This window comes from Corythoichthys intestinalis, chromosome 3, assembly GCF_030265065.1.
Source record: "Corythoichthys intestinalis isolate RoL2023-P3 chromosome 3, ASM3026506v1, whole genome shotgun sequence".
In the NCBI taxonomy this organism is placed as follows: domain Eukaryota; kingdom Metazoa; phylum Chordata; class Actinopteri; order Syngnathiformes; family Syngnathidae; genus Corythoichthys; species Corythoichthys intestinalis.
In genome coordinates, this window is record NC_080397.1 from 55,612,027 (window position 1) to 55,624,659 (window position 12,633).

General features: G+C 39.1%; 1 protein-coding gene across 3 annotated transcripts in view; it reads left to right on the forward strand.

The window, feature by feature from the left end:
- Positions 1 to 2,724: 2,724 nt before the first annotated feature.
- Positions 2,725 to 12,633, forward strand: part of LOC130913560 (pleckstrin homology domain-containing family A member 2-like) — a 71,135-nt gene continuing 61,226 nt past the window's right edge. For 2 of the 3 annotated variants that reach the window (XM_057832247.1, XM_057832249.1), the window contains exon 1: positions 2,725 to 3,040. The gene's annotated coding sequence lies outside the window, so the exon portion shown is untranslated. Of the gene's footprint in view, positions 3,041 to 3,815; positions 3,951 to 12,633 lie in introns of all 3 variants that reach the window. The other variant, XM_057832248.1, reaches the window with a different exon arrangement.

The window sequence follows — 12,633 nt, forward strand, 5'->3', positions numbered from 1 at the left end:
CAAGAGATCTGCAGGGTGGAAAGCAACATAAATAGTCTGAAATATCAACAAATCTTTGCTGCCTCTTACATTTCTAACCATAAAAAGGGACAAATTCTGTAGCAGGGTGGTGCTCCATCGTATACTTCAATCCCTACCTCAAAGTTCCTCAAGGCAAAGAAGATCAAGATCCTCCAGGACTGGCCAGCCCAGTCACCAGAGATGAACAGGATGAAAGAGGAAGCATGGAAGACGAAACCCATGAATTTTGATGAACTCTAGGAGGCATGCAAGACTGCTTTCTTTGATGTTCCTGATGACTTCATCAATAAATTGTATGAATCCTTGCCGAAGCCCATGGAAGTCATACAAAATATTAAATTTGGATCTCACAGCACCACCACTTAATTCGCTTATGTTATGCAACATATTTTTGTATTTGAAGTATATTTTTTGTTTAATTTTCACACTACTTTCTGTAGGCGACAAAACTTTTGTCTTGCCAAAATTTGACCTTTATGTCATTAAATGAGAACTCTTTTTTCAGTGAAACAAATATATTTTTGTACATTCAACATCATTTGGGAGGGTCTTAGCATTCATATGAGCCGTTTCTGAAACCAATTGAATAATTAAAAGTCAGGTTATTAGCAATTGTTTCTACAAAATGGATAAGCGACAAGACTTCTGTCAGGGACTGTATGCCTCTGATTAAGGACTGCTCATTGCTGCGGGCAAAAATTGATAATCAAATTCGTTGGCAACAATCTATTGACTTTCCTAATGATCAATTTAAAGTGCATGTGAAACGAAAAAGCATGTTTATTTCATAATACACGCGGTATTTTATGCTCCTGAATGATACGGACCGCTTGGATGTGTGTGGAAGCGATCGCTATATTTATTTAGTTTTTTGAATCCCGCGCCATGAAAATGAGTGACTTCCGGCTTCTTTTCAGTCTTGCATTGAGGAGGAGGGCGCTGTGACGTGTACGGTAGAAGATGTCCTCTTCACTATACAGCGTACTGCTGTGTATAAGGACGAAGGATTCAGCTGATTTTGCGGATTAATACGTTTATTTTTCGCATCACGCCAGCCAAACGGCTGCAGAAAAATCATTCTGTATGAGGGAGAGGCGTATGCGCCTTTTTGGAGTTTCAAAAGGTTCCCATTCACCGTGGATATTTACTGTGGGACCATTGGACTTACGAGGAAGTGAGTAAACATCTTGTTTTGTATTATGTCAAATACGAATACAGCGATTACAAAGTAAACACTACAAACTTTCTTTAAATAAAGGACTACTTACGTTTGATCATTGATAGGCATATAAAAAGCTCTCCTCATGCACATTAGCAGCGCGTTAGCTGCACAACAACTGCAGCCACCCTCCTCCGGGGAACGAACTGTAAATTGCTCTGCGCCGGGCAGTTTGCCGATCCGCGAAGACAATCGACAACCCAGTCGTCATGTCAATAAATCCAGGCTAGTTATGTGTTATTTTCCGCTTCGAAGACTTTGAAACATCACTCGGTTCGGGTTAGCATGTCGGCTAGCTGTCACGCCTTTTGGTTTGTTTACATTCTCCGAAGCCGGGGCAGGGAAATGACATGTCCGATTTAGGTGTCATACAATATCGTTCGGGAGGTGCGACAGTAAAGGTGAAGTCGACAGTTTTGACCATTATGGAGTAATTTTGCCATGTCGTCCTGAATAAATGCATTTTTATGATTTCATATTCCATTTAGCACATGACTGTTATTTGTCATGACCATGCCATTTATTTAGCAATTGGGGGAAATACTTGGATAAAAAGAATATCCTGTAAAAATATTGAAGTAAAGAGACAGAAACAATGACATTTTGCAGTTCTCTTCGTCGCGTTTTCCTCGTTGTGAATAGTTCCCCCTCGACGGGCTGACTGGTCCTTCTCAAGCCATTTATATAGCTAGTGGGGAAAAATACTCGGATAAAAAGAATATCCAGTAAAAAATATTGGAGTAGAGAGACTGAAACAATGACATTTTGCTGCTCTCTTCGTCACGTTTTCCACGTTCTGAATAATTTCCCCTCAATGGGCTGAATAGTAAAACCGATGAGCCCAGTCTACCGCTGACGTCATCCACCTGTTGGGGACGCTAAAGCCCTATAATGGTAGGCGTGGCTAACCGGCAGATTAAAAAACGAATTTCTCGTCATCTGCGCTTTGCTAAATTGTTGTATATAGTCGAATCGTCTCAAAATATGATTCTAATTCACATAAAAATGCCATTTAAGACTTTTCTCCTGTCGTATGCTCTTTAAAGGTGTAAGTAAAAAAAAAAAACGTGAGTGGGAGTAATTTTGTCTGGGACCTGGAGCGATAAGGGGATTCCTCGTGACGGCGCCCCCTGTCGGCTCGCGCCCATGTGCGGCGCATTCGCTGCTCAACGTAGTTGCGCCACTGACTGTGACGTCCAGTGTCAGGAAGAACAATGAAATGTTTTCCCACTAGATGGCAGAAGGCTTGCATAATTTGTGCATCTACTTTTTACAAAATTCTTATTGAGTGCCGAGAGTTTTTTCCCCCCCACCCGACGTAAAATATGTGCCTTGGCTCAATAAATGTTGGGAAACACTAGTGTGTTTGTGCTTGACCTACTTGACCGGCGTCAATAGCAGATAACAAAGGAGTGAGCACATTTGCTCAGCTTGTCACAACAAAAACTGCAGGCTGCGGTGGATCATCCAATCGAAATAAGTAGTTGAGGTGAAAACTTGCAATTTGTGTCTGCTAGTTCCTCAAATGAGCAGAGGAGGAGGGGACGGAGGATCATATCCGGGGTTGGTTTTATTCTAATAACGAAACGTGCAACCCGGAAAGAAGAACGAAGCAGAAGACGCCTGTTGCGTTATCCGCTCACAAGAACAAATAGGCAGGGCGGGCTCGGGGCTCTGGTACTGACCGAAAAGTTGTTTTGGAACAAGTCGGCTTTCGTCATGTTGTTCCGCTGTCTCAAGTGTGCCTAGTAGCCGACCTGGACGCTGGTTTCGTTGTTGGGACAAGACACTGCGAGGCGGGTGAGTCCACACGGTTGAACTTTAGAGTTGCGCGCTTGTGTGAGTGGTGACTTGGGTCGACACGAACATGTCAGGTGCAGCTGATTTCAGAGTCGGTGTGATGGCGGCAATTCTTCATCATCCTCGTCTTCTTCATGAGCCAACTTATACTTCCTGTTAGTACACCATAATATCCTCATTAGTGCCAATCAAATTCTACGTGGAACAAATGGAAATGACTGTCATTTGTCACTCTTGATGAAGTTATTTGGCACATTCTCCAATTCATTGATGCCAGCCTTTTCTAGTTAACAGTGGCGCCACCAGGGGGTGGCCGAGGGTGGCCACGGCCCCCCCGTACAAATTTGTTGGCCACCCCGCTTGCCAGTACAGTGGTACCTCTACATCAGTGGTGTTGCCAGGATGCCAGGTGAGGGTGGGCATTAGTCTGCTGGAGGGGCCCAAAAAAAAAAAGCTACAATGCTCAAGTAGGTCGAAATCCAGCATAGAGCTACGGCACCTTAAAACTAGGGGTGTCAAACGATTAAAATTTTTAATCGAGTTAATTACAGCTTAAAAATTAATTAATCGTAATTAATCGCAATTAATCGCAATTCAAACCATCTATAAAATATGCCATATTTTTCTGTAAATTATTGTTGGAATAGAAAGATAAGACACAAGATGGATATATACATTCAACCAGGGGTCGCGTTAACTGAATATTTTCCGTCGTTGACCGATTTTTTTTAAAATGGTGACGGAAAAAACTGAAGTCCACCTGTCATTTTGACAGGTTGCAATTCACGCCCCAGACCACAGGGTGGCGAGTGAGCATATGGTGAAAAAACAGGGACTGCACAAGCGGGCATGCAATTCAAGTCCATGTGCACCAGGAGGAAGGTGTAAGACTCCGTTCAGGCCACAGCAGGTGAACTGTTGATTTCATTGTTTCATACGTAGCCTAGCTACTGGGGCCATAGTCAGCTGTTTTTGTCACTGCGGGGAAAAAAGTTACATATTCATCTGCTTGACGTGTGATGGGACGGTGTGGATTCTCTGTTAAGCTTGTTCTGACAGAATATTAATTTAAAATGAATGAAAACTAAATACTATTGAATATGTTGAAGTGGTATGCATTGTTAAGAGTCTTGTTAGCTCGAATTGCTGTGTCCAGCCGCTGTAGCTCTGCTGCTCTCTGTGAACTCTCTATTCAAGCCGGAACGCGCGCGGCTCTTAAGTGTCTCTGTCACGTGACTGTGTCGTAGCCGCTAACGCGCTCGGCCAAATGGAAACACAAGTACGGAAGGTGAATTACGCCAAACGAAGGGTCACCACAATGTCATTATCATCATTTTAAAAATTTAAGTGACGGGTAAAAATAGATTATGACCAGATTTTTATGACCCTGTCAGTCAAAATGACTGACAACGAAAATGTCACCAGCGCACCACTCATAAGCTCATTTCACTGACACAACTTTCCAAGTCACCAAAATTGCTAATTCATGTTGCTGTATGTATATTTTTGACCCAGCAGTTTTGATCACTTTTTTCTGTTCACCCATAATAAAGTCATAAAAGAACCAAACTTCATGAATGTTTTTTGTGACAAAGAAGTATCTGTTCCAATCAGTCTATCAGAGAAAAATCTGAGTTGTAGAAATAACTGGAAACTCAAGAGAGCCATGACATGACAAGTGTATGTAAACTTTTGACCACAACTGTAAGTGAAATTAACTGCCAGCACTTCAAGTATATTTTTCTTGAAGAAAAATAGCCAGCTGAAAATAAGCTTAACAGCCTTATTTTAAGCAATAAATTATTATACATAATCCTAAAAAAAAAAAAAACAACTAAAAAACTTATTCAAGAATATGTATGGTTCAAAACATTATTTGAAAGCATTTTTTTCTTGATTTAGGTGAAAAATGACTTTTTTTTTTTTTTTTATGTTTGGGCTTAATAAGAACAAATGGCAATATCTAGTTCAAATAAGTGGAATAATCTGGCGCATTCATCTGTTAACTAGTCTTCAACACTCAAACAAGATGGGGGAAATTATTTGACCAGATTTAAGAAGAATGATCTGATTAAGATGGCATAAATTTAAAGCGTACTGAATGCATTACTGACTGGATGACTTCTTTGTGTGGTTTGGTGCATGTTAAGATTATCAACTAACCACTGTGCCGTCATGATAAACATGCTCTCTTGACAACACTTGTGTAAATGTCCGTGGTAAAACTGATGTGATCGGCATGTTTTTTCATCCAGGGGTTTGGCTATCGGGTTATTTCGGGAATTTCCTCCCGCCTGTGCCCTTCAGTCCGGCTCGCTGTGGCATATTCGGTGCATGGCTCTGCTTTGCCCGCCTAGGGCGAGGCGGCGGCGGCCTGCCGGACCGGCGGGCTCCGTCGGAAGACAGCTACCTGTCGACTATCGGTCTCGTGAGGTGTTTAGCCATAGATGGGAGTTTACCACCCGCTTTGGGCTGCATTCCCAAACAACCCGACACCGGGAGGACCGCAGCATCTCTGTATCGTCACAAGCCTCGTAGCTTCCTTTATAGTTTATTTGTGTTTACAATAGCTTTAGCATTCGCGCTAGCAGCAGCCTCGTATTCGTTCCAAAAATCATTGTGATGTAGTTTTAAATGGCTGCTGGGTTAGTGGTGTTCAATGAGGACACTTTCTTTACGCCTCGTGGAACTGTTTTGTAGATGGCGAGAGCGTCGTTTATTTCATTTCACACACGGGAAAAGCAACGCACGCTAGTGAGAGCGCCTCAACACTGATGTGTAACACCGCCTCCTCTATGACGCCGTACTCCTCCCAAAGGGGCTTCAGAGAGGGGAGGGGTTGAGCAGGCGGCGGTGGAGAAGTGGAGAAAACTGCTTGGTTGCGCACATTTGGAGGCTAAATCAAGTGTATAATTATCGAATTGCATTATCGGTTGATTTTTTTTATCTGTATTATCTGTGTGACGTCATAATTGCCATTATCGGCCGATAATTATCGGTAACCGATATTATCGTGTATCTTTAGTTATGTCCCTACCACCTCTATGCAAACCTACGCCCTTGGATTGTAGTAGCATCAGTTATGCTTTTAACCCAAATTGGATGAAAATACACTTTATGCTTCATATTTACATAACACAATTAAATTGTGACTTGAATAGAAGTGTTGACTGGATTGTAATGGACTATGTACATCAGGGGTGTCCAAACTTTTTGCAAAGGGGGCCAGATTTGGTGTGGTAAAAATCTGGAGGGTCGACATTGGCCTTTACATAGAACAATATATTTAAGCAAATTTTAGCAAGCCATTCTGTGTGTCACATTTGCTTTATTTTAGGGCTGTCAAACGATTAAAATTTTTAATCGAGTTAGTTACAGCTTAAAAATTAATTAATCGTAATTAATCGCAATTAATCGCAATTCAAACCATCTATAAAATATGCCATATTTTTCTGTAAATTATATATATATTCTGTAAAATAAATTGTTGGAATGGAAAGATAAGACACAAGATGGATGTATACATTCAACATACGGTACATAAGGACTGTAGTGGGCATTTCACTCTACTGTCATTTAAATCTGTCTATGCTGTCCCCACTCCGAAGCGTCTACTTTTTCCAAAGCTAGACAGTTAGTGAACGACGCCTTAATAATTAGACTTCTTCCTTTTTCATCTGATTTATTAATAAAATGGCTTCAAACCATTGTCCTCTTTAGACCGTCGTAAAACTACAAAATAAAAATACACAAGCATTGCATTAGCAACAACGTTAGCTTAGCACGCTATACAGGTTCACTAAACATAAACAAAAAGCGTCTCATACAAAAAATATAACATTTCGCTTACTAACTTAATATGTACATTCTTTACAACAACCATACTTACGGACAAATCTTGTCCAAGGATCATATAAGCACAACATTATCAGCCCGAGACGTCGTGCAGCCATAATGAAGAAAGAAAAGAAGAAAATAATAAACCATGTCGCAAAGCGACCACAAGAGTTCGCTGTTGGACTGTGCAAAAAGCCTTGCTGTAAAACTTACCAAAAGGCAGAATACTTTCTGAGCGGGACATGTGCGTTAATTGCGTCAAATATTTTAACGTGATTAATAAAAAAAATTAATTACCGCGCGTTAACGCGATAATTTTGACAGCCCCACTTTATTTATTTATTTTTAAAATTAATTTAGGGCTGTCAAAATTATCGCGTTAACGGGCGGTAATTAATTTTTTAAATCATGTTAAACTATTTGACGCAATTAACACACATGCCCCGCTCAAAGCACAGTGTCATGTCCACTTGTTACTTGTGTTTTTTGGTGTTTTGTCGCCCTCTGCTGGCGCTTGGGTTCGACTGATTTTATGGGTTTCAGCACCATGAGCATTGTGTAATTATTGACATCAACAATGGCGAGCACCTAGTTTATTTTTTGATTGAAAATTTTACAAATTTTTATGAAAACGAAAACATTAAGAGGGGTTTTAATATAAAATTTCTATAACTTGTACTAACATTTATCTTTTAAGAAATACAAGTCTATCCATGGATCGCTTTAACAGAATGTTATTGTTAATGCCATCTTGTTGATTTATTGTTATAATGAACAAATACAGTACTTATATACAGTTTGTTGAATGTATATATCCGTCATGTGTCTTTCCATTCCAACAATAATTTACAGAAAAAATATGGCATATTTTATAGATGGTTTGAATTGATTAATTACGATTAATTAATTTTTAAGCTGTGATTAACTCGATAAAAAATTTTAATCGTTTGACAGCCCTAAATTAATTATTTCAACAATCTTGCAACTAGCTTTTGTGGCGTTCTTTCGACTCTCGGGCTCTTGCAAAATACTGCTGCTGTAAAATTAAACTAGCTTCATAGTTGCTTCGATTTCTCGCTACATATCTTCCCTGTAATCTTGTCGTACATGTCAGCGTGTCTTGTTTGTTAATATCGCCTCACATTGAACTCTTTAAAAACAATGACTCTCTCTTTGCAAATGACACAGACACAGTTGTGGCATATTTTAGAGAAGAAATACAGTAGTCCAATTTTCACCTATCCTTGAAGCGTCGGCCGTCACAGTCAACTTTAGTTTTTTTGTTGATTGTCGCCATTTTAGAAATGGGGAATAAAGGGTAACGTGGGGTAATGTTGCTTAGAATGCTGCTGCCTTTTAGTGGGTAAATGAGGAGCAGCATTTAGTGTGTAAGCTACTTCATATGCTGGTAGCAGTGCTGCTGACCAATTTATTAAGTCTGTGTGCGGGCCAGACGTTATTGATTTTATGACAGAGGCTGGGGGCCGGATGAAATTTGACCACGGGCCGCATTTGGCCCCCGGGCCGGACTTTGGACACGTCTGATGTACATTAAATCATTAGTAACATGAAATATAACACAATACACCAAAGTATATCAGTGGACGTGTCCTTAAGTCTTTCTGATAGTTTTCTTCTGCCTTTTTACTACAACAAGATAATAAAAACTTGAAATTATGGCTTTTAGTTTTTGTGTGCCACCCCAAGATTTTAAGTGGCCCCATCTGGCCACCCCTATGAAAAATTTCCAGAGGTGCCACTGCGAAGGGATTGGACGTCTATGGCCGTCAATGGCAGCAATAAGTTCATTTTAGCATGGCATTGCGTTAAAGCAGGGGTCCCCAAACTACGGCCCGCGGGCCGGATACGGCCCGCAGCCACATTTGGTCCGGCCCCCTGAACAAAAAAAAAAATTTTTTTTTTTTTTTTTCCAATAGAGTTATTTATGTCCTGGCTTTTTTCTGTGAAGAACTGAGCAATGGTTATTTGGTTATTATCTATTTAATTAATACAGTATTATTATATTATATTACATTACATGATATTATATTATATTATATTATATTCAGGGGTGCACATAAGTGGTCCGCACATGCGTACTGGACGTAGACAAACGCACTGGCCCTCAACGGCTTCCATACGCTTTTGCAGAGACGTCACCGGAGCTACCGAAAAAAAGGACTTTTGCTGAAAAGTGGCTACAGGAGGTACCATGGCTAGAAGTGAATGATGCTCGCACGGAAATGCGGTACAAAATGTGCCGTGAGAATCCCAATGTCGCCGATTAGAGCAACGCATTTTATGTAGGGTCAAAGAATTTCAGCCATCCAAACTTTGAAAAGCACGAAAAAAACAGAGAGCATGTGGCAATTAAGCAAACTATCGATGTCAAACAGGACCCCACTCGCCCTATGGACATGTGGCGGAATAGGGCGGAATAAAGGTAATGAACAGCGACATGCACTGACAAACGTGTTTTTGCTCGCATTTTACAAAGCTAAACATACACGTTCAATGAGGTCTTATGAGGAGGACATCCCACTTTTAAAAAGGCTTGGAGTTAATGTGGGAGCCGCATAATGCCCTTTATTTTGAATTGGTGCTTTTATGTTTATTTCTTTACATTTCACTTCAAAGTAATGGCAATTTTGTTGTGCCAGTTGATGTTAATCAAGCATTAACTGTTAATATAATTAATCAAAGTTAATTGGCTCTAAGTAAAGCTTGTCATAAATTTATCGCATCAGGTGGGTCGGCTCTCAAGCTCAATGAGGACCAAGTCACATCTCCAGGTCCTCCTCTGAGAACCTGGGCAAAAAAATTATGTGCACCCCTGATTATATTATATTGTATTATATTATATTATATTAAGGGCTGTCAAAGTTATCGCGTTAACGGGCGGTAATTAATTTTTTTCATTAATCACGTTAAAATATTTGACGCAATTAACGCATATGCCCCGCTCAGATTAAAATGACAGCAGTGTCATGTCCACTTGTTACTTGTGTTTTTTGTCTCCCTCTGCTGGCGCTTGGGTGCGACTGATTTTATGCACCATGAGCATTGTGTAATTCTTGACATCAACAATGGTGAGCTACTAGTTAATTTTTTTGATTGAAAATTTTACCAATTTTATTAAAACGAAAACATTAAGAGGGGTTTTAACATAAAATTTCTATAATTTGTACTAAAATCTATCTTTTAAGAACTACAAGTCGTTCTATCCAGGGATTGCTTTGACAGAATATTAATGTTAATGCCACCTTGTTGATTTATTTTTATAATAAACAAATACAGTACTTATGTACAGTATGTTGAATGTATATATCCGTCTTGTGTCTTATCTTTCCATTCCAACAATAATTTACAGAAAAATAAGGCATATTTTAGAGATGTTTGAATTGCGATTAATTACGATTAATTTTTAAGCTGTGATTAACTCGCTTAAAAATTTTAATCGTTTGACAGCCCTAATTATATTATATTATACTATATTATATTATATCATTTTTATTTTATTTACTTTGGTTCCGTGAAGAATCCAGAAAGGGTTATTTGATTGTGGCTTTCTGAAAAACAATACATTTTTACATTTAGGCACTCCTGCAATCGTCACACTTTTTCTGTTACAAACTGACCCCGGCCCCTCATCAGAGAAGAGAAGGGTTATGTGGCCCTCACAGGAAAAAGTTTGGGGACCCCTGCGTTAAAGGAAAAGACAAGAGCTAGCATAAATTACCTTCATTTGAAAGTTGGTTGCTCAAAGAATATAAGTATGCAAATCACGAACTTCATAGAATGATGATAATGGAGAAAATAATATTTAAAGTTTCTAAGAAGTGGTCACTATGTTAAAAAAATGAAAATAAAACACTAATGTAATTTTACAAGCAGGAAACAAATTGGGCACTGAAGTCATGCTGTTTTTTTATTTTTATTTTTTACAATTTCATATGTTATTCTGTTTTTTTTTTTTTTAATGGGAATCCTTCGGCGCGCCGCGCAGCCCGAACCACTTGACCGATCGGCACCGTTCAAGTATCGACGCGTCCGGAATTTTCGCGCGACGCAGGCTTTTTTTCAAACGGCCCCGAAAAATTTTCCGTTCTTCCGTAAACGACAATTTAAAAAAAAAAAAAAAAAAAAAGCAATTTTTAAAATACCTAGTCCTACAATTTTTTTTACCAGATTACATAATTTAGGTATCAAAAATTCCGGGACGGTGAGGGGCATAAAAGTTGTTTACAGAATTTGGAAAAAATTTACAGTTCCCCAGAAATTTGCCAAAAACCTGCCCATTCATTTTTAATGAGAAAAAAAAACAAAGTTTCAAAATGTATCCAGTCCTACAATTTTTCACCAAATCACACAATTTGGGCATCAAAAATTCCAGGACAGTGAGGGGAATAAAAGTTATTAACACAAATTGGAAAAAATATACGGTTCCCTGGAAATTTGCCAAAAACCTGCCCATTCATTTTTAAGGGGAAAAAAAGACAATTTTCAAAATGTTACTAGTCCGTCAATTTTTGACAAAAACATACAAGATGGGCATCAAAAATTCCGGGATGGCGAGGGCCGAGGGGCATAAAAATAACAGAGAACATTTTTTTGACGCTTATGGATGGTGCTGCCATTGACAGCCATGGACGTCCAAAATTTTTCCCATTCATTTTCAATGGGGAAAAAACAAGATTTCCCCAAATCAACAGAAAATGACCTGATATAAATGGGATGTGTCCCCCAAACTTCCCCGCTTCCATTTACGCTTATGGATGGTGCTGCTGTTGACGGCCATAGATGTCCAAATTTCCCATTCATTTCTCATGGCATTTATTTTGGTGATTGCTATTGACTGGCATGTTTGTCCATTGTATTGATAGCCCTGTGTGGGGCTACAATCTGTATAGCCACACAGGAAAGACACACTGGCAACAAAAGTGAGTACACAGCATGGAAACTACGTACATCACTAAATGTCCAAATTGAGTACTGCTTGTCATTTGTCATTGTCATACAGCACTCCTGTAACGAGTCACACTACAATTTGGAGGGAAAACACTTTTCATTGTGTCAAAGTGTCATTTTGTCAGTGTTGTCTCATGAAAAGAAATACTTTAATATCTGCAGAAATGCAAGGGGTTTACTCACTTTTTAATACACTGTAACTTAAATAATTTAACTTTGTTTTAACTTCCAACAAAAACAGGCTCAGCATTATCTCAAGTAAATGCAAATAAAAAACATTTGATGACCATTTAACCAATCAGAGGACAGGGTGAATATTAGTGCAAGAGAGAGAGGAAGGGCTGCATCTTAGCCGAAATAACCCAGTTTTAATTTGTTTGTTTTTTTCATTTCGGCCAGTTGGATTAAAACAAAATGCTCATGCCGATATACATCAAATTTCCAAATATCGGCGCCGTAAATCTCTAGTGTAAAGTCCTTTTATACTCCAGTGTCCCAGAGCACGCATCAAAGTCATCAGATGAGCATAATGTTGACGAATTTCAGTTCTGGGTCTTTCCCCATTGCAAACACTTTACGGAAGTACTACAAGTTATTAACACCACTATAATGCCATACACAGAAGAGCTCTGAAATGTGTCCATATTTTACTTTTATTTTGCTTTAACCAGTAAATATTGATTTTTTTCCCCCCATTCAATGATGATTCAAACATGTAATGCCATCAGTTACTAAAATACACATTAAAACATGACGATTCACTGCCAACACATTCTAGTTAAATTAGA